The 23147-nt window shown below is 38.4% G+C and overlaps 1 pseudogene; it reads left to right on the forward strand.

The window, feature by feature from the left end:
* The first annotated feature begins 3411 nt into the window (after positions 1-3411).
* On the forward strand, positions 3412-19656 carry LOC132603606 (glycine--tRNA ligase, mitochondrial 1-like; annotated as a pseudogene).
* The last annotated feature ends 3491 nt before the right edge of the window (positions 19657-23147 follow it).

Genomic DNA, 23147 nt, shown 5'->3' on the forward strand with positions numbered 1-23147 from the left:
AACAAAAAAGTAGATATATTAAAATGGTCCTAAATCATGAAATGCAACAGATGACTAGGTTGTTGCAACAGGTGTCATACTTGTTGGACATTGTCCAACAGATTAGTAACTTGTTGCAACAGATGTCATACTTATTGGACATTATCTAACAAATGACTAAGTTTATTCTATATACATTTCTTAAGGCTTACCTCTTACAAAAGAGGGTTAAAAAGATCAACACTCAATTTTGTGTTGCTCTTTGTAGTCAGCCATCTAAGCATTCTTGGAAAAGACACTTCTGAAGGGTAGTCCTTCACTTGTTGTCAGAGGTGAGGAATGGCTTCAAATGCCCAAGCCTAGAAAACAAGATACCAGCAAAATCAGAATGATGATAGAAATAAAAAAGTACAAGAAATTGACATTGCAAATGCTTTACCATGAAAGCCCAAGGGAAGCCATATAGATTGACTGTCTTCACTGTTGGCTTACGCTCTTTCGATAAATAGTCAACTTGAAGCTTTCCCGGCCCCATCCATGGTTGTTGAATGCCTCATAGTCCTCCGCAAGTTTAAGCAAACCAAGTGGTATGTTGAGACTTGTATCTTTTGCTATAAGAACACAGTGCACAAACCAAACTAAACACAAGGATTGCTTATGCTTTTTTAACATGGTTTTGGACTGCAAATCTACAAGCAACTTATCTCCTTGTAGCTTTTTCCAACTAACTCCACCAAACCAGTTTCACTCTTATCTTTTCCACCCTTTCCTACTTTCTTGGCTTCTTTGGCTGTCTTGCTAGTCCGGGCTGGCTTATTCAATACAACAGTAGGAAGCTCACAAGGAAGACATCTAAGGCCAGTAACTATGGCAAACTCTTTCAAGCCAAAGCACACCGACATGCCACATTAATTAATCCAAAGCTCATCCTTTGCATCCGAAAGAATTCTACGCTTTATAAGCCCATATACAATTTTCATTTGAAACCGTGCACCGGTCTCTTCAGGCAGTCCAAATACACCCCAAAACAGCTTTTCCTAAAGAAATCCTCCAACCCCTGCTTTTTAAGAATTAGCCTAAACATATCAAAGTTCTTGCTCATGCCTGATTTGACCGTAAGATCAATGGTCAAATCATTATTTTCATTCAACGGCATCCTCACTGCATACTTGTTAATACTGAAAACCTTGACGACCTCGTCAATGGAAGGTCTGTTATGATCTATGTCCAATCTACTAGAAGATTCTACAATTAAATTGGCATTCACACTATTTCTCTCATTTGCTCTTAATTCCGCTATGAACGTTGACAAATGAACTGTATTTTCGGAAGCACCTTTTCATCATCTTCATCATCTTTATCCACTCCATCTCCTTCATCTACTCCATCAGCAGTTTCTTCACCTTCTAATTCTTCTTCACTTTGTTCATTTGTATCCACTGCTTCTTAGCTCTGTACTTCCTCTCTTTCTGAGGATTGATTGTCAGTTTGGCTGTCTCTTTCCTCTATATTTGCTGATTCAACAATAGATTTTGCTAAATCAGCAAGATTCTCTAATGATGATTGCACTCTAGCTTTTTTATTATCTCTATGACCCTCAGTTGATTTCTCAACTTTTCTTTTGGCGGGGGACATTTTATCTACACACAGGAGAAAAAAAAAAGCTTCAACTGATTAGTGCATCATTCAAAGTAAACAGATAATAAGAAGTGCAGCATTTGATCAAACAAAATATAACAAGTAACAGAATTCCCAACAACTGAAGCATTTGTCGCAACAAATGATGTAACTGTTGCAACAAGTGAATAGGTTGTTGCAACAGATTCTTCAGTTGTTGAATAAGGGATTAAGTTGCTGGATATCTTCTACAAACACAACCAAATAACTGAAGCAATGTCCAACATATAACTTGTTGCAACAACTAAAAATCTGTTGGACATCTTCTACAAACAGAACCAAAAAACTGAAGCTAAGTCCAACAGATTTGTAGTTGTTGCAACATATTGTATACTTGTTGCAACAAGTGTATAACTTATTGCAACAACTAAAAATCTATTGGATATCTTCTACAAACAGAACCAAAAAACTGAAGCTATGTCCAACAGATTTGTAGTTGTTGCAACATATTATCTACTTATTGGCACAAGTGTAGAAATTGTTGCAACAACTAAAAATCTGTTGGACATAGCTTCTATAAACAGAACCAGATAAATACTAGGACAAGATAAAAAAACATTTGTTGGATATCTATTCCTAAACCCTGAACCATACCAGGACAACAACAGAAAAAAACCATTTATTTCACTACAAACACACAACAACAACAGCAATAACAGCAACAAGATGGATTTTATCCAAGCTTTTCCAAAACACTGAACCAAACCAAAACAACAAGCATCTACTTCCAAGACAATAGCAAAATTGTCTACTACAGACACACAATCATACAAGTTAAACAAAATACACCAAACGTATATGCAATAATTGTTTATCCTTTCTTTTCCTGAACCATACCATAACAGGACAACACCAACACCAACACCAACACCAACATCAATACCAACACCAACACCAACACTAACACCAACACCAACACCAACAACAGTATTTCACTACAAAATACACCAAATAGAGGTTTTTAAAGCAAGCAACCTCAGCAAATGTCTGCAACTGTCAAACAAGTGCTGAAGTTGCTGCAGCAACTTACTCATCTGTTGGAAAAAGTCAACAAGATTGCAAGCCATTTTTTCGAAATCCTAAGGAGAACAAGAACAAAACATCACAAAAAACCATAATTTGACAACAACGTACGCTATTTACAAACGCAAAAACCCCAACAAGTCAAACAAATACCCCAAATAAGGGTTTCTCAAACATGGAACAACAAAATAAACAACATTGAAGACAAACCCATGTTCTTCTTCTTCTTTTTCTACAACCAAAATCATCAATTTCTGCCAAATAACTTTTGGAACAAGTGAAACAAAAACTTTACCTTGATATTAAAGAAGAAGCAGCAGCAGCGACTCCTATAGACAAGGGTGAAGAAGAAGATGACAAGAAAAGAGGAGAGATGAGAGACGTCGAAGTGAAGGAGATTAACTGTTTGCTTGAGAGTTCTGATTTTGAAATATGGAAGAAGTGCAAGGGAGTTGTGGGGAGGGAACGGTTTGGGATGTTTTGAATAATGGGTGGGTGTTTTAGTATAATGGGTAAGTGTTTTGAGTTTTTTTTTTGTATTTTGTAAAAGATTAAAAAGTTTAAAAAATTATATTTTGAACCCCAATCTTCTTAATCCCAAATTTAATTGGGTTTTGATGTGGGGTGGGCCCCACACGTCACCTTTGGTAATTTGAAAGACCTTTTAGTCACCTTCTGTTAATTATTCCAAGAATCACATACTCTGAATCTGAATTATCAGCGAATATCGAAATGGACGCTACTCAAGAAGCGCAGAAGAGAGAAGCTTTCAGGAAAGGTGTGATGAACACACTTGAACGACGCCTTTTTTTACATACCTTCTTTCAAGATTTACGGTGGCATTGCTGGTCTTTATGATTATGGCCCTCCTCGTTGTTCTGTTAAATCCAATGTCCTCTCTTTCTGGCGCCATGTTAGTTATAATGCTCACTCTTCTCATTTTCTTACCTTTTCTTTCAAGTTCAGGACTCATATACCCACTTCCCTTTCATTTATATATAGCTCACATTATTTGAAAACTGCATACTTTTACTAAGTTCCCACCCCCATTGCAGTATAATCAGTTTATGTTTGGAATCGTTGACTTTCTTGTTTGGTTGGTTGTTGTTACCTACTGTAGTAGTGTAATATGTTGTTAGTCTAAATATAATGTTTGTTTTGATGTTACTTAAATTTATTGTATGTTTCGTTAAATTTGTCGTTATGTAATGGCGAAAAGTGCCATTTTATGTAACGACAAAGTAGTTATCTCTTCTTTTTTTCTTTTGTCTTTTCTTATTATCTAATAATCCTATTTTATCCTATACCTTACCTTTTTTTGGTAAGTAAGCAAAATAATATTTTCCAAAAGCATTTATATGTTAATCTAGCAAAACACTATGTGGGTGGGATAGGGTAGGGATTGGGGGTTCAGCGGTGGCGGGGGATGGGATGATGAAGGACGGGGGTTGTGGGGGGTGGGAAAGATTCAATGAACTTGTAATGTCACTTATGGAACTTGTTTTCCCTACTTCCACCAGGGAAGTCATTTTCTTCATTTTTAAGGAACTTGTTTTCTTAGAGAAAATGTTTTCCAAAATAGTTGACCAACCAAACATGGGAAAATTGAAAAATGTTTTCCTCCATACTAAACACACCCTTAGTTTCACTAAGTTCTCACAGTGGACAAGTGAGTGCAGTTTATTCTGTATAAAATCTTGGATCCACCTTGGGTAATTTGAGTGTAATGTTGATTTACTTGATTGGTCTCTTTGTGAATCAGCATTTTTGTCCTGGAGGAGAACATGCTAGAAGTTTATTGCCCATGTGTTACACCAGAGGTTGTGCTAAAGGCATCTGGTCATGCGGATAAGTTCACTGATCTTATGGTGGAAGACGAAAAGACGGGCACTTGTTACCGTGTGGATCATCTGCTCATAAATTTTTGCTTAGAGTAGCTTGAGAGAGATCCTAATCTTCCTGCAGAAAGGGCTGCAGAATTTAGGCACGTGCTTAGTGTTTTAGATGATCTTTCTGCCGAAGAGCTTGGTGTGAAGATTAAACACTATGGCATTACTGCTCCAGATACTAAAAACCCTCTTTCTGCACCCTATCCTTTCAACATCATGTTCCAAACCTTGATTGGGCCTTCTGGTGTGAGCCCTGGGTGAGAACATAATCCAAAGTATACCAAAACTATTCTGTTGCTTTCCATTTAGTTTGGAAGAGCTTTCTTATTCTTTTCATAAACTATGTCTATAACTGATTGTTGGCAACAGTTACATGCATCCCGAGACTGCTCAAGGTATTTTTGTCAACTTCAAAGACTTGTACTATTACAATGGCAACAAGCTTCCTTTTGCGGCTGCTCAAATTGGTCAAGCTTTTAGAAATGAGGTTGTTTCTTACTCGTCATGCTTGTGTATTTTTATTGATGCCAATAATTAGGATCTATTTGGCAAATAACCTTATGAAATGAAGGATCTATTTGGCAAATAACAATTACATATTGTGGTAACTTTTTGTATAGCCGCATATGCATTCATTTTGGAGGGTCAGAAGGTTTAAAAGTTTATTAGGCACTAAATTTTTCTGAATATTGCTAAGCATCAAGAGGCCGTAGATGTCTTTGTCTCTATGTGCTACCATGGTTAGATGGTAGGCATGCTTAAATTTTACACCCACAGTGTTACTGGTGAGTCAAAGTATTAGTCAGCTGATAGACTTTACCTAACTTTTTACATTTGTTTTTAGTTTTAAAACTTAATCAAATGTTTCTGAAGCTGGCTCAATTTGTTTCTTGTTTCTTTTATCTCTACAATGTGGACACCTTTAAAATCGTGGTATGACGTTTGGTAAACAATACAATAACTTTGTATGTAGATTTCTCTACGTTAAGGCCTCCTTAGAATTCGTGAATTTACACTGGCGGAGATTGAACATTTCGTGGACCCTGAGGATAAGTTTCATCCAAAATTTCCTGATGTTGAAAATTTGGAGCTCTTCATGTTTCCAAGGGAAGACCAGGTGGCTGGAAGATCAGCAAGGAGAACTCCTCTGGGTGACGCAATTGTTGTTGGGTCCATCCCCTTATTTTGAGGAAGAAAACACCTCCCTCATTTTAAGGAAGAAAACATCTCCCTTGTTTTGAGGAAGAAAGCATATTCTTTGTATTTGGCAAATTGTCAAGTGCTTGCTTGAGTCACTAATGACATCAATAGGTTCATCTCATCCCTATAAATAGGGAATCTTTCTCATTTGCTAGATACACCAAAATTGAAGAAGACAACACATCCCAAAGAGAGAAAAATCTAAGAGAAATACTCTTAGTGAAAGGCCTAAGTAAGAGAAGTTTTTAGTAAAAAGTTCCTGAGTGTAATTGAGATTGGGGTTGTGAGGTTGAGTGTTGTAAACACTTGTAATATTTCTTCTTTAATAAGATCTGCAGCAGCAACGTGGACGTAGCTCTCACATTGAGGGTGAACCACTATAAATCTGTGTGTGCTATTTATTCTTCGCTTACATCACGGCGTAAGTAGGTTCTGTCTAAGGAGGTTGGTATTTAAGTGGTCCAGCTGTGACCCTCCAATCTTTCCTGGGAACCTGCTTACAAAGGTCGGATTTGGGATTCAAATCCTAACAACTGGTATCAGAGCAACATGTTGTGTTGTGATTTAGAAACGATGGGAGACGAAGATGGTACGACGCACGACATCGGTAAATTCGATGGTACAGATTTTGCGTTCCGGAGAATGCAAATTGAAGATTATTTATATGGCAGAAAGCTTAATGAACCTCTGAGTCCGAAACCAGAGGAGATGAAGCAAGCAGATTGGGATCTCCTCGACAGACAAGTTTTGGGAGTCATTCGGCTGACGCTGTCAAAGAACGTTGCTCATAACGTGGCAAAGGAGAAGACCACCGCAGATGTGATGAAGGTATTGTCTGATATGTATGAGAAACCTTCGGCAAATAATAAGGTATTTCTCATGAAGAAACTATTTCATCTAAAGATGATGGAAAATGCTCATGTTGCTGCACACGGAAATGAATTCAATACCATTGTAAATCAATTGTCATCGGTAAAAATTGATTTCGATGATGAAGTGCAAGCTCTAATTTTGTTGGCATCCCTACCAAATAGCTGGGAGCCAATGAGAGCAGCAGTTAGTAATTCTGTCGGCAATAACAAACTAAAGTTCAACGATGTTAGGGATCGTATCCTTGCTGAGGAGGTGCGCAGGACAGATTCTGAAGAGGCATCGACGAGTTCTGCTTTTAATGTTGAAAACAGAAGCATAAATTATGACAGTAACTGCAACCGAAATAGGGGCAGATCGAAGTCAAGGAATGGCAGGGGTTAATCCAGACCAGGACGAACACTTGAGTGTTGGAACTGTGGAAAACCAGGTCACCTCAAGAAGAACTGCAGGGCGCCAAAGAAGGAGGACAAAAAGGGGGCTGGAATCAACGCTGCTACGGAAGACATTGGCGATGCGTTGTTGCTATCGGTTGACAGCTCGATAGACTCTTGAGTGCTTGACTCAGGAGCGTCCTTTCATACCACCCCACATCATGATATAATGACAAACTACGTGGCTGGGAATCTCAGCAAAGTTTATTTAGCCGATGGAGAGCCGCTGGACGTTGTTGGCACGGGAGACATTAATTTGAAGATGTCAAATGGATCCTCGTGGAAGATTACAAAAGTTAGACGTGTTCCAAAGCTGATGCGAAACCTGATCTCAGTAGGTCAGCTTGATGATGAGGGCTATGATCTCAACTTTGGTAATGGGTCTTGGAAGGTGGCGAAAGGTGCTATGGTAGTTGGCCGAGGAAAGAAGATTGGCACTCTCTACATGACGACTAGCTGTCGTGATACTGTTGCTGTGGTTGACAACACAAAGAAGGCAGATTTGTGGCATTATCGGCTGGGGCATATCAGCCAGAAGGGGATGAAGCTGTTGGTGACAAATGGCTTAATTCCGGAGCTGAAGACGGTGGATCTTCATACGTGTGAGAGCTGCATTCTCGGAAAACAAAAGTGAGTAAGCTTCTCAAATGCAGGCAGGGAGTTGAAGGTCGAGAAGCTGGAATTGGTGCACACAGACGTGTGGGGACCTACCACATTCCCCTCTCTTGGAGGATCACACTACTACGTGACCTTCATTGATGATTCAACCAGGAAGGTATGGGTTTATTTTATGAAAAATAAATCTGATGTGTTTAGTGTATTCAAAAGATGGAAAGCCATGGTCGAGAATGAAACAAACCTCAAGTTGAAGTGTTTGAGGTCCGACAACGGCGGAGAATACACCGATGGTGATTTCAAATGGTACTGTGCCGATAATAGGATCAAGATGATGAAGACTATTCCTAGAACGCCGCAACAAAATGGAATAGCCGAAATAATGAACCGAACGTTGAACGAGCGTGCTCGGAGTATGAGAATACACTCTGGACGGCCCAAGACATTCTGGGCAGATGCAGTCAATACCGCGGCCTTCTTAATTAATTGAGGACCGTCAGTTCCCTTGGATTTCAGAATTCCAGAAGAAGTCTGGAGTGGCAAGAAGGCAAATCTTTCATTTCTGAAAGTGTTCGGCTGCTTATCATATGCTCATAATGATGATACGGCTAGAAGCAAGCTTGATCCAAAATCAAAGAAGTGTTACTTTATTGGCTATGGTGACACCGAGCTTGGTTACCGATTTTGGGATGAACAAAATCGGAAGATCATCCGAAGCAGGAATGTTGTCTTCAACGAAGAGGTACTGTACAAAGACAAGTTGCAAAAAAATTCAGAATGTCAGGACAAGGAATCGGAAATAGTCGATTTGAGGGACTTCCCGACACCTGAGCCGCAGCCAGGTACAGCCGAGGCAGAGGAACAAACAATCCGAGAAGGTGCTAATGAAAGTGTTGATTCTGAAACAAATAAACAGACGCCAATCACAGAACTGCGTAGATCATCCAGGATTAGGAAACCGATTCACAGGTACTCTCCATCCCTCAACTACATCCTACTCACTGATAGAGGGGAGCCGAAATGTTATGAAGAAACACTGCAAGTCGATGAATCGACTAAGTGGGAGCTGACAATGAAAGATGAGACGGATTCACTATCGGCAAATCATACATGGGAGTTAGCCGAGTTGCCAAAGGATAAGAGGGCATTGCAAAACAAATGGGTTTATCGGATAAAGGAAGAACCCAATGGAAGCAAGCGTTATAAAGCAAGGCTGGTTCCAAAGGGATTTCAACAGAAATAAGGCATCGACTATACGGAGATCTTCTCTCCCGTAGTCAAGATGGTGACTATCAGAACTGTTCTTGGACTGGTAGCAAAGGAAAATCTACATCTGCAACAGATGGACGTGAAAACTGCATTTCTTCATGGTGATCTAGACGAGGAAATCTACATGCGACAGCCGGAGGGATTCAAAGTCAAAGGAAAGGAGAATCTGGTGTGCAAACTTCAAAAGAGTTTGTACGGACTAAAACAGGCTCCAAGACAGTGGTATTTAAAGTTTGACAGCTTTATGAAGAAAGCTGATTTTTCAAGGTGCGAGGCAGATCACTGCTGTTACTTCAAGAAATTTGAAGACTCGTACATGATACTGCTACTCTATATCGACGACATGCTAATCGTAGGAGCAAACCTACAAGAGATTGATCGGTTGAAAAAAGGGTTATCGGAAGAGTTTGCAATGAAGGATTTGGGAGCTGCAAAGCAAATCCTTGGGATGAGAATCGACCGAAGCAAGGAGGACATCAAACTCTCACAAGAAGAATATGTGAGGAAAGTTATCAAAAGGTTCAACATGCATGATGCCAAGCTAGTCAACACTCCCTTGGCTGGACACTTTCGGTTGTCAAAGGATCAGTCGTCGACAACCGAGGATGAGAAGAAGCAGATAGACAAGATACCTTATGCATCTGCAATCGGTAGTCTTATGTATGCAATGATATGTACAAGGCCAGACATTGCACATGTAGTGGGAGTTGTCAGCCGATTTATGAGCAATTCGGGAAAGCAACACTGGGAGGCTGTGAAATGGATATTCAGATATCTGAAAGGCAGCTCGAGTTCAGCTCTGTATCTCCGAAAATCAGAAACAGGATTGCAAGGGTATGTTGATGCTGACAACGGTGGTGATGTTGATAGCAGAAAGAGCACATCCGGGTATGTTTACACCTTCGGAGGTACTGCAATCTCTTGGGTTTCCAAGTTGCAAAAGATAGTAGCTCTCTCTAGTTGTGAGGCTGAGTACGTTGCTGTGACGGAGGCCACAAAGGAAATGATGTGGCTATAATATTTTTTGCGGGAATTGGATCAGGACCACGAGGGAAGTGTGTTGTATTGTGATAGCCAATATGCCATTCATTTGGCAAAGAACCCGGTCTACCATGCTCGAACGAAGCACATACAACTCCGGTACCATTTCATTAGATCAGCTTTGGAAGATGGAACATTAGTGCTTGAGAAGATCGCAGGGAGTCAGAATCCAGCAGACATGCTGACAAAGGCAGTGACGATAGACAAACTGAAGCTATGCTCAGCTGAAGCTGGCCTGCACGAAGTATGAAACTAGGAAAGAGCTGCTGCATCGATCAAAGTGTGAAGACAAATTAAACTTAGTCTTCAAGTGGGATATTTGTTGGGTCCATCCCCTTGTTTTGAGGAAGAAAACACCTCCCTCATTTTAAGGAAAAAACATCTCCCTTGTTTTGAGGAAGAAAGCATATTCTTTGTATTTGGCAAATTGTCAAGTGCTTGCTTGAGTCACTAATGAAATCAATAGGTTCATCTCATCCCTATAAATAGGGAAGCTCTCTTATTTGCTAGATACACCAAAATTGAAGAAGACAACACATCCCAAAGAGAGAAAAATCTAAGAGAAATACTCTTAGTGAAAGGCCTAAGTAAGAGAAGTTTTTTTAGAGAGTTTTTAGTAAAAAATTCATGAGTGTAATTGGGATTGGGGTTGTGAGGTTGAGTGTTGTAAACACTTGTAATATTTCTTCTTTAATAAGATCTGCAGCAGCAACGTGGACGTAGCTCTCACATTGAGGGTGAACCACTATAAATCTGTGTGCGCTATTTATTCTTCGCTTACATCACGGCTTAAGTAGGTTCTGTCTAAGGAGGTTGGTATTTAAGTGGTCTAGCTGTGACCCTCCAATATTTCCTGGGAACCTGCTTACAAAGGTCAGATTTGGGATTCAAATCCTAACAATTGCCCGGGTTGGTAAAAGGCGTCTATTTCTTTACTTTCCTAGACACTTTGAAAACCTCTAAATATTTTCCATTCTGCATATGGGAAGTAAATAATTGTTCTTACTTGTATAGGGCATAATCAACAATGAAACTCTTGGATATTTCATAGGGAGAGTGTATCTATTTCTTACTCAACTTGGTATTGACAAAGAGCGTCTACGGTTCCGTCAAAATCTAGCAAATGAAATGGCACATTATGCTGCTGACTGCTGGGATGCCCAAATAGAGTGCCCTTACGGATGGATTGAGTGTGTTGGTATAGCTGATAGATCTGTATATGACTTGCGAGCTCACACGGTGAGCCTTATCCTGTTAATTCTTTGTAATCTTTAAGTTCCCTAATCTTTTCTAACTATAATTCTGTCATGAGTCACTTGGAGCTGGTGAAATAAGACTATATGTTTTATCTATTAATATATAGGTTTTCTCTTTAATTACTTCAGTACGAGCTTGTGACAGATGTTTCCTTTTACCGAAGATCCTAAAAAGTTCAAATTTGAATTTTACTTTTATTAGAAAGGCAACTCTGAAATGGGAAAACCCAACAACAACAACAACATACCTAGTGAAATCCCACTATGTGGAGTCTAGGGAGGGTAAAATATATGCAGCCCTTTTCCCCATCTCAGAAGATAGAGAGGTTGTTTCGGAAAGACCCTCGGCTCAAGAGAAAACATGACGAGAAAAGGTTAGATAAGCACAAATAGTACAAAGCAAAATGGAACTGAAACTAACGAAAGCGACAAAAGTCATGATAAAGCAGTCTGCGAAAAAGAAGTAGTAACTAGCACAGATAAATACGATAATTGTGGTACAAGAAATGACTAATATTTGCAAGAATCAAAGAACAAGAAAATGATGATCGAAACTGCAACTACTAGTACGACGGGATACGTGGGACTACCTATTAACCTTCTACCCTAATCTGAGTCCTCCATAGCCTCCTATCTAAGGTCAGGTCCTCGGTAAGCTGGAACTGCGCCATGTCCTGTCTAAGCACCTCTCCCTAATACTTCTTCGGCCTACCTCTACCTCTTCTGAAACCGTCCATAGCCAACCTCTCACACCTCCATACTGGGCCATCTGTGTCTCTCCTCTTTATATGCCCAAACCATCTCAGCTGCGCTTCCCGCATCTTTTGCTCCACCAATGCCACTCCCACCTTATCTCGGATATCTTAATTTCTAATCCTATCTCGCCTGGTGTGCCCACACATCCATCACAACATTCTCAGTTCCGCGACTTTCATCTTTTGGACGTGCGAGTTCTTGACTGCCCAGCACTCCACCCCATACAACAAAGTCGGCCTCACTACCACTTTGTAGAACTTGTCTTTAAGCTTTGGTGGCACCTTCTTATCACACAACACTCCTGAAGCGAGCCTCCATTTCATCCACCCTGCGTCAATACGATGTGTGACATCATCGCCAATATCCCCATCTCCTTGCACAATAGACTTAAGATACTTGAAACTCCCTTTCTTTTGGATAGCTTGGGTTCTAAGCCTCACTTCCACGCCAGCCTCACGTGTCACGTCACTAAACTTTCACTCCATGTACTCTGTCTTGGTCCTACTCAACTTGAATCCTTTAGACTCCAGAGTTTGTTTCCAAACCTCCGGCTTTGCATTCACTCCGTTGCGGGTCTCGTCAATCAGTATTATGTCATCCGCGAATAACATGCACCATGGCACCTCACCTTGCATTTTCCGCGTCAAACCATCCATCACCAAGGCAAATAAAAATAGGCTAAGAGCTGATCCCTGATGCAACCCTATCTCCACTGGGAAGTATTCTAAGTCTCCTCCCACTGCCCTTATCCTGGCCTTGGCTCCCTTATACATGTCCTTGATCGCCCTAATGTACGCCACAGGTACACCTCTAACCTCCAATCATCTCCATAAAATCTCTCTTGGCACCTTGTCGTAAGTCTTTTCTAGGTCGATGAAAACCATGTGTAAGTCTCTCTTCCTCTCCCTATACTGCTCCACCAGTCTCCTCACAAGATGAATGGCTTCTGTAGTCGAGCGCCCCGGCATGAATTTGAACTGATTCTCTGAAATGGACACGCCTCTCCTCACCCTCATCTCCACCACCCTTTCCAACACTTTTTTCATAGTGTGACTTAGCAGCTCGATACCTCTATAGTGGTTGTAATTTTGAATGTCGCCCTTGTTCTTGTACAAAGGAACCATCGTACTCCTACTCCATTCCTCGGGCATCGTCGTTGTCTTAAAAATGACATTAAACAACCCAGTCAGCCACTCCAAACCTTCCCTGCTTGCACTCTTCCAAAACTCCTCAGGGATCTCGTCAGGCCCGGTCGCTCTTCTTCTACGCATCCTACGAACAGCACCCTTAACCTCCTCTACCTTTATACTCCTACAATACCTAAAATCGCGACGTCTCTCGGAGTACTCCAAATCTCCCAACACAATTCCTCTGTCACCTTCCTCGTTCAAGAGTTTATGGAAGTATGACTGCCATCTCCGTCTAATGAGAGCATCCTCCACCAATACTTTTCCATCCTCGTCCTTAACGCACTTTACTTGATCCAGATCCCGTGCCTTTTTCTCCCTTACCTTGGCTAGCTTAAACAACTTCTTATCTCTGCCTTTGTCCTCTAGTTCTACATATAGGTGTTCAAAAGCTGCCGTTTTTGCCGCCGAAACGGCCAACTTCGCTTCCTTTCTCGCAATCTTATACCTTTCCCTATTCATCCGTTTCTCCTCCTCGTCTTTGCTATCTACCAACTTCGCATACGCCACCTTCTTTGCTTCCACCTTCCCTTGGACTTTTCCATTCCACCACCAGTCCCCTTGGTGCCCACCAAGACGACCTCTCAAGACCCCCAATACATCTCTAGCTGCTTCCCTAATGCAGTTGGCCGTCCTATCCCACATACTGTCCGCGTCCCCTCTACTCTCCCAAGCCCCCATATCCCTTAACTTCTCCCCCATCTCCTGGACACTAGACGGAGTCAGACTTCCCCATCTGATCCTCGGGCGGTCATCCACGCCCCTCTTTTTCTTCTTCCTCTTAATCTCCAAATCCATCACTAAGAGCTTATGCTGGGTTGTAAGGTTCTCATTCGGAATGACCTTGCAGTCTTTACAAAGACCTTTATCATATTTTCTAAGGAGCAAAAAGTCTATCTGCGTCGCAGCTGTCAAACTATGGAAGGTTACCAGGTGTTGCTTCCTCTTCGGAAAACTCGAGTTGGCTACCACCAATCCAAAAGCTTTTGCAAAATCCAGGAGTGAGACCCCTCCTCCGTTCCTGTCCCCGAAGCCAAAACCTTCATGCTCATCATTATATCCCCCTGTAGATGACCCAATGTGTCCATTGAAATCTCCTCCAATGAATAACTTCTCGGTGGGTGGTATACCTCCTACCACTTCATCCAAATCCTCCCAAAAACGCCTTTTCTCCTCCTCATCCAAGACTGTTTGTGGCGCGTAAGCACTAATAATGTTCAAAGTAGACCCTCCCACGACCAACTTAATCGCCATCATCTGGTTATTTACCCTCCTAACCTCTACCACCTGATTCCTTAGCTCATTATCTACTAAAATGCCTACCCCATTCCTATACATCGACTTACCCGTCCACATCCTTAGCTTTAGATCCTACCCATTTAGTCTCTTGGACGCAAGCTATATTGACCCCCCCTCTTCTTAAGAATCTTAACTAGCTCTATGGACTTCTCCGTCAAAGTCCCAATGTTCCAGGACCCTACTCTCAACCTAGACGCTCCCTGAACCCACTTACCCCCCTAACCCTAGCCCCCGTCCCCAACCGAGAACATGACCCTAGTCTACCATTGCTTACTAAAGCCACTGAGGCAAATATAAGCTACTCGAATATTTATCTAAAACAAATAGGATTAAAAAAGCACAAATTAGCAAGAAACAATAGGCAAGTCGAGCCTGTTCGCCGCCCGGATTTACTGTTCACCGTCTGGAATTACTGTTCACCGCCGGAATCTGCCAGAAAAATTGAGTACCTGTGCTGAACTGACCGGAACCTACTGGAGAGAGGTTTCCGGTTGCAGAAACGGGAAAACAAAAGCAAAAAGCAAAGAGAAGAGAAGAGGGGTAGGGGACAGATCTGGCCGAAAAGTGCCCTACCGCCGGTGCTCGTCGGCCAGAGAGAGGAGAGAGGGGTACCTGGTCGGAGTGTCTCACTGCCGTGGGAGGAGAGGGTGGGGGGGGGGTGGGGGGGTGGGGTGGGAGTTACTAAATTATTTACTAAATTATATCAACAGTTTTGATATATAGGTCAAAACGAGAGTCACGATGTCGTTTTGACCAAGAACATAGAAATTCATATGGGCAACACTAAGACTTGAAACCAAGACATCTGTCTGTTTTTGATACCATGTTGAATTGTGTGACCATCTCATTCAAAAGTTAAAATTGTTATAGAGGTGTACTTTTATTTATTTAATTATATCTTTAACCCAACACCAAAAAATCCCTTGGCACTTTGTAGGCCGGATTGAAACGAACCAAATTGGTGAAACTCTCTAAATGAGGACTTATGGAGGAAGTCCATATTCAAAGGACATAAACACTAAGTTGGAAACTAACCAAATAGTACTTTCATGGAATTTAGTTTCTATGAGAAAGGTAACTTTGGATAGGAGAACTCGCACCAAAGACCTTATTCATACTTATAATTAGAGGTGTTCATGGTCCGGTTTGACTCGGTTTTTGGCTAAAACCAAACCAAACCAATCAAGGCGGTTTTTTTTAATATTTAGACCAAACCAAACCATTATAGTATAAATTCTATCAGTTTCGGTTTTATCGGTTTTGTCGGTTTTATCGGTTTGGTTCGGTTTTTACGGGTTGTAATAATATATTTTATAATGCAAAAAAATTGACAAACTTATTTACAAACTTGCACTTTTGAGTAGTTGTAGTTTCCATCTGAAAAAAAGTATCCAAAAATCTAAATAAATAGAGAAATTCAAAATCATTAGATAAAAACTAAATCAACAGAAAAAATCTAAATCAGTGGAGAAAATCTAAAATAACAGAGAAATAAAATAAAAAACACATACAAGATGAAAGACTAGAGAAGCAATTCATTCAAGTAAAACTTCAAAGACACAAAAATAATTACACAAACAAAGAGTAGGGAACATACAAAAAGTAACCAAAAAATAAAAGGGAAGAAAAAGTTACAGACTACAGGGATTAAAGCTTCTTGTACTATCGCAGTGCACACGGAATAATTGTGGTTTATGATGTAACCGACCAAGAGAGCTTCAACAATGTCAAGCAATGATTGAGTGAAATAGACCGATATGCAAGTGATAATGTGAACAAACTTCTTGTTGGAAATAAGTGTGATCTCACAGCACAGAAGGTAGTTTCCACAGAGACAGCTCAGGCTTTTGCTGATGAAATTGGCATACCTTTCATGGAAACAAGTGCAAAAAGTGCCACTAATGTAGAAGAGGCTTTCATGGCTATGACCTATGGCTGCTTCAATCAAGAACAGAATGGCAAGCCAACCGGCAAGAGCGGTTGCTGTTCATCTTGAAAGGACGAAGCTCTGTTGCCTTGATGATGATTCTGATGTGGAGCTGTGATGAAGCTGACACGCAACAACACAAAGTACCACTTAACAAGCCTAGCCACAACAGACAAGAATGGACATCATGAAAAAGAGAAAAAAGGAACAAAAGATAGTGCATGGTGCACTCACAAAACATAACTTCTTTTTAGAATATTTAGCATGTGTTTGTATTAAAAAAAAAAAAAAGATTACCAAAAAGTAGAATAAGAAAATTCAGCAGAGAAACCTCTTAACAGACAAATGTAATCATGCAAAGTTTATTTATGTTAACTATTTAGTAAGAGATTTTTATTTTACTTTAAACGTAAATGGGCTTGGGGAACATGGGCTAGACTTTTCTCTTGGAATGCTCCTAAATTATGAAGAAGTTAAAAAATAGATAAAGTTTAATTAACATATATAAATATTAACATATATAAATATATATAATATTTTAAATATGTACATATTTATCGGTTCGGTAACCAAACCAAATGTTATCGGTTTTTAAAAATCTAAAACCAAACCAAACCAAACCGAGCCGATTTTCGGTTTATTAAATCGATTTGACTTAGTTTATCGGTTCGGATCGGTTTTTCGGTCTCGTTTGAACACCCCTACTTATAATTACTTACCTTTTCAAAATGCTATTCATACTTCTATATACAGTATAAGTTATTTTCATTAAAATGGGTGGATAACATACTTTTTCACTTCTTGCAGGACAAAAGTGGTGTGCCTCTTGTGGCCCATCAAAAATTCCCAGAAACCAAGGAAGTGGAGGTCTCTCTCTTTCCTCAAACTTGTGCGCCAGTGGTTTCTGTCAATCACATGTAAATATGCTTACAGTTTAGGTGTTCTACACATTTTCAGAAGCTTATCATCGCCCCAGTGAAGAAAGAGTTGGGTCTTGCTTTCAAGGGTAACCAAAAGATGGTGGTTGAAGCACTGGAGGTACACTAGAGTATTGCTTCTATTTATTTGTGTTTTACGTGAGAATTGATTCCTTATTTCATCCATTGCTTTTTCTCGAAGGCTATGGGAGAAAAAGAAGCTATGGAAATGAAAGCAATTCTAGAGTCTAAGGGGGAAACACAATTTCATGTCTGCACCCTTGACAAGGTTGTCACTATAAAAAAGAATATGGTTTGAATCTCAAAGGAGAAGAGGATGGAACATCAGAGGGTTTTCACTCCATCGGTCATTGAACCATCTTTTGGTATTGGGAGGATAATATACTGCCTTTACGAACATTCCTTCTATACAAGACCTAGCAGAGATGGGGATGAACAATTGAACGTGTTCCGGTTCCCTCATCTGGTAGCTCCCATTAAGTGCACCGTGTTTCCATTGGTTCAGAATAATCAATTTGAGGAAGTTGCCAAGCAAATTGCTAGGTCATTGGCTGCCAGTGGGATCTCATATAAGATTGATTCAACAGGTATGCTAGTCCCAGAAGTTAGATACTTTCGGGACCAGTTATAGAAGCTTTTCAGTTTACAAGTGAGCCAATTTGAAAAGATCTGGCTCAAGGTCTCTTTTCCTAATTTGCTTCCCCTTTAGTTAATTTTGTAGAGACTCATCAGGAAATAGGATGCTTGATGAACTATTCACATGCCCATTTATTTCCCCATTCATTGCCAATCTCTCTATTTGCTCATTTTGCCACCTTTGGATATCACTAAGTAAAGCAACCTGCTAGTGATATGCTTGCTGTCTTTTCTCTATGGATGACGACAGAACACATACATATGTGGACATTCTTACAACTCTTGTAAATCTATTAGGACTACTTTGGCCAGTAACACTACAAACTAACTAGTCAGTTCTGCTATATGGTTCACCTGGAAAATATCTTATGTTAATTGTTTGAAATACTAAACATTTTTGTTTCTAGTATTAACATGATAGATTCTTAAGGGCTACGATGAAAACTCTGCACTGTCCAAGCTAATATTTTTCCGTCTATCAAATTTGTTTCCATTTCCTATAAATTATGACAAACAGTGAAGGATCATGCTCATTGCACTGGACTTTTGACTCTGGCTAATGTGCAAACTTGGTGTTTACAGTAATGATACCTGCTGGATTCGACAAGTGAGGGATGACTCAGTGGTTAAGCACCTCCACCCACGACCGGTAGGTCCTAGGTTCGAGTCACACTGGAGGGGAAGTGTGGAAACACTATAAATCCTCCTAAATGGGGTGGGAAGAAAAAAAAAAAAAAAAACCTGCTGGATTCATATTGCCTGGAGTCTGTCTCTATACAGAACTTTGAGTTCGATACCCCCAACCCCTCCGAAGCCCAAAAAAGATTTACCTTACTGTACATCTGTACCTATCATGTGAACGCTTCCCTGTCTTCACATAATTACCATATGTTTTATGTATCTCACAATGATCTTAATGAAAAGTTTGAGTTCAACCTTTAATTGGTTTTCCCGGAAAAAAGAAAAGGAGACTTCCCATTACAGTACTTGCCATGTGAAATTTCTATTTGTCCTTGAGTAGTTTTCCCAGGTTCTCTTGTAGTTATACCTAGTATGGAAAACATAGCCAAAATTTTCCCATTATTCACCTACTGAATCTTGCTTTAAAAAAAGTTTTCCTGTTATTTACCTGCTGAATCTTGACAGATCTCTGTTGACAATATATATTTTGTTGGCATAGTAACTACCAGCATTCATACTACTTTGATAACCTTCATCAAGTCTGTACTCGTGAGTTTACCTACAATCCATTGGCATGCTGTGTTGTAAATCTCTATTGTTACTATTTCTTGAATGCTGATTCTCGATAGTCATGGACCTGGTAATTTTACAATGCAGGTACGTCGATAGAGAAGAGGTATGCAAGAACAGATGAACTTGGAGTTCCTTTTGCCATTACGGTGGACTCGACATCCTCTGTGACCGTCCGGGAGAGGGACAGCAAGCAGCAAATACGTGTGAATGTGGATGAAGTAGCATCTGTTATTAAGGAAGTAACTGATGGTCAGAGCACATGGGGTGATGTATTGTGGAGATATCCTATTCATTCATCTTGATCATTGACGACCCCTACGATATGAAAATGTGAATAGTGATTGATTTACTGTGACTATCATGAATGAAGTTGTGGGGTTTAAAGGAAATTTTGCTTCAATCTAAACTATTGTTTACTTCACAATATTTTTTGATGGTATTGTGTGTGTGTATATATCCTTAACTTTTAAAACATGAATTGTGCCATATAACATGAAGGCCAAGAACTTGGCCTAGGGCAGAAAAATTTGGAAAAAAAAAAAGATTAATTGAAAAATGGTTCTAGTAAGACAAAAAAAAAAAAAAAAAACTAGTGATCTATAAAAGAGGGACAATAGAAGTCAAAAACTAGTACTGAACAAAATGCGGAAAGAAGACACCAACTTCAGTTCTTAAGCTTGGCTTCATTGGCCATAAGTATCTATCCTTAATAAAAGAGAAGAATAAAACTTGACGCTATGGCAACAAAGACAGTGAAGAAGAAAAGGACTTGCAAGTCCTTCAAGTTCCTGTCCAACAAATTTCTCAACCAAATGGCTGAGATTACATTTTGTTTTTCTACCTTTGGCCTAATAGCTATCCTATCGTTGTTCTATTTGGATTAACACAAATCAGTGGAAGGATTAATGGCATACTTTAATATAGCTAAGAGACATTTTAACTAGGGTGTACATGGATCGGGTTGGTTCGGGTTTTTCAAACACCAAATCAAACTAATTGTGTCAGATTTTAAAATCTATAAATCAACCAAACTGATAACTGAATTGCCGGATTAAGAAACTAATCGAGAATGAAGTAACAGTAGAGGAGTTTCAACAAAGGAAACTCGAGCTTAACAGTTTAGAAAATGGGGGATTAGGTGATTTGAGGACGAAGAAGTAGGATAAGAGAAATAATATATTTTCTAGAATGAATTGAATAAAATGCTATATAGATCACAGCTGATCCAAATTCAATAACTGCTCCTAACTGCCTAATTACTTTCCTGACAGCTGTAATTCTGTAACTAACAAACTGACAGTGTTGGACTAATTAACTAGTGTGTTGACTAACTAACTAACTGAGCAGGAAATTCTCTTGAATCACAGTATTGGCAACTGGATTACAAGACTACAAAATACATTTATCACTAACCAACATTATTCGGGTTTTTTACCATCGGGTTTTTTTGGGTTTTACGATTTTTGTGGTTTTTTTTTTCCAGAAAAAACTTGATATAAAATATAAAAAATTTACTTTAAATATTTCTTGAGTCATAATAAGATACTACTGTATAATTAAGGTGTTTCTTAAAAAATAACACAAAATGAGATGAGTGATGACATTATAATAAAATATTCAACAAAAGAAGATAATAAAATCCCATAAAATAAATATTTCTAATTAATAAGCCATAATGAAAATGATCATAATATAAAAAAATTAAGTCGTGCTAAAATAAGTACGACTAATAAGTAGTATATTATAAATTACATGACAAAAATAAAATAAAGTTATGTATTCCACTATCTAAATCAATGCAAAACTAAATAATAGATATGTAACATTATTATCATTCTAGTGATAGAATTGAATTTCTTTTGTTAGCATTAGTATAGATTTGGTTTTGGTTTGAACTTTATTAGAGTTACTAATATCTATGGGTTGGGTCATTCAAAATTCTAAGTCAAAACTTGAAGTAATATGTTAAAGACAAAAATTATGAAAAAATTTAAGAAATATTTATTAATTGCATTACAAATAAATATTTTTAAAAATTGTATGTATGTATTGTCGGGTTGATTTAGTTCGATTTGATTTTTTTTTAGTTAAAACCAAAAATTATGATTGGTTTTTTTTTTTTTTTTTTTTTTTTGGCAATATCAAACCAAGTCAAGCCAAACCATTAGTCGGGTTTTCTTCTCGGTCTGACTCGGATTATCGATTTGGTGCGATTTGTTGGTTTTCGTTGTACACCCTAATTTTGACTATTGTGCATGATGTATCTGAACTAAGCCTCACAACTTCCTTCCTATAAATGGTCTTGTGATTCTTCATCATTTTATTAAGAGATAAGGGTCAAAAACACACTCTAACTATCACCGTTTTTTGAGTTTCATACCTAAACTATCAAAATGTTGAGAAAACTACCTAAACTATCACTATCTAGTTTGCAAAACACATCTCAAATTATTCTTGAATGGCATGTGATCTACATTCTCCATTTCATATAAAAATGTTGCCAAGTGTTGTCCACGTGGATAAATAATGTCACAATGGCACCTACATGGAAATTAAAAAAAAATTATTTGCTTTAAAAAATAAACTGAAAATAATAATTTTTGTAAAAAAATATCAAAAATTATAGAAAATAACAAAATATTTTAAAAAATGGAAAAGTTGTTTTTTAAAAAAAAAATCAACTTTTCCATTTTTTTAAATCATTTTTTTTTTCTGATTTTCTAAATTTTTGATATTTTTTTACAAAAGTATTATTATTTTCAGTTTTTTTTTTTAAATCCAGATTTGTTTTTTAAAAAATGCTGATTTTTTTTTAAAAAAAATAATGCAGTTTTTTTTAAAAAAATATACAGTTTTTTTTTTTATAAAAAAATTATTTTTTAATTTCCATGTAGGTGACACCATAGCATTACTTATGCCATGTGGACAAATATTTTGAGAAAAACTTCACTTGCCTTTTGGAGAGTGAGTTCACACATTTAGTTCAGGTGTGTTTTGCAAACTAGATAATGATAGTTTAGGTAGTTTTTCTCAACCTTATGATAGTTTATGTATGAAACTAAAAAAAAGTGATAGTTAGTGTGTGGTTTTTACCATTACTATGTACCTAACTTGTATAATCACTTTCTTTGCACGTTTGAGGGAATTTTTAGTAAGTGACAGCTGAGTTTTTATTTCTTTTTTGAGGTTAAAAAAAAGGATATAGTTAAGTCAACTCTAGAAATTAACCAAGTTATGGGCTATATAGACTTTCAACATTATATTAAATGCTAATATGATAAACATTTTTACATTAGTATGATACTAAGCATGTTTAGAGAAATTGAATCTCAAATGATCATTGTACAAAGCTACAGAAGGGATTGGAGTAAAACCTTTTGAACTTCTTTTTCATCTTGGCTAAATCTTTTACCATTTTGTCTAACTTAAAATAAAACATCTTCAAACCTGAAACTTATTTTTTAAACATTATGCCAAAATCTAATAAAACTTTTTTCTCATAAATATATTCCTCTTTTCTAACAAATTTTTCAAGTAGGAAAAATGTTCTAGATGTGAAACTGAAGCTGTAGAAAAACAATGGTAGATTAAAGATTTATTAGCACAAAGCCTTGGAGATTCTTGCAACTAGTAATATATATATTTGTGCCTCAAATAATCAACCTCCATTGAATTGAACTTTTTTTTTTTTTTTTGGTAGAACCATTGAATTGACTTGCCATCCGCCAGATAAAATTAAAAGTTTATGTTTCGTGTGCTGGCAGCGCTCTTAGGTTAAGCTGACTACAATAATATATAAGTAACTCTCCATATCAAGTATGCTAATCTAGAAAATAGAATGATAATTTTCTATCAATTAAATTGATAATGTAAAACTTAAACTGTTATATAACTTAC

Source organism: Lycium barbarum, chromosome 7 (genome assembly GCF_019175385.1).
Source record: "Lycium barbarum isolate Lr01 chromosome 7, ASM1917538v2, whole genome shotgun sequence".
Taxonomy (NCBI): Eukaryota; Viridiplantae; Streptophyta; class Magnoliopsida; order Solanales; family Solanaceae; genus Lycium; species Lycium barbarum.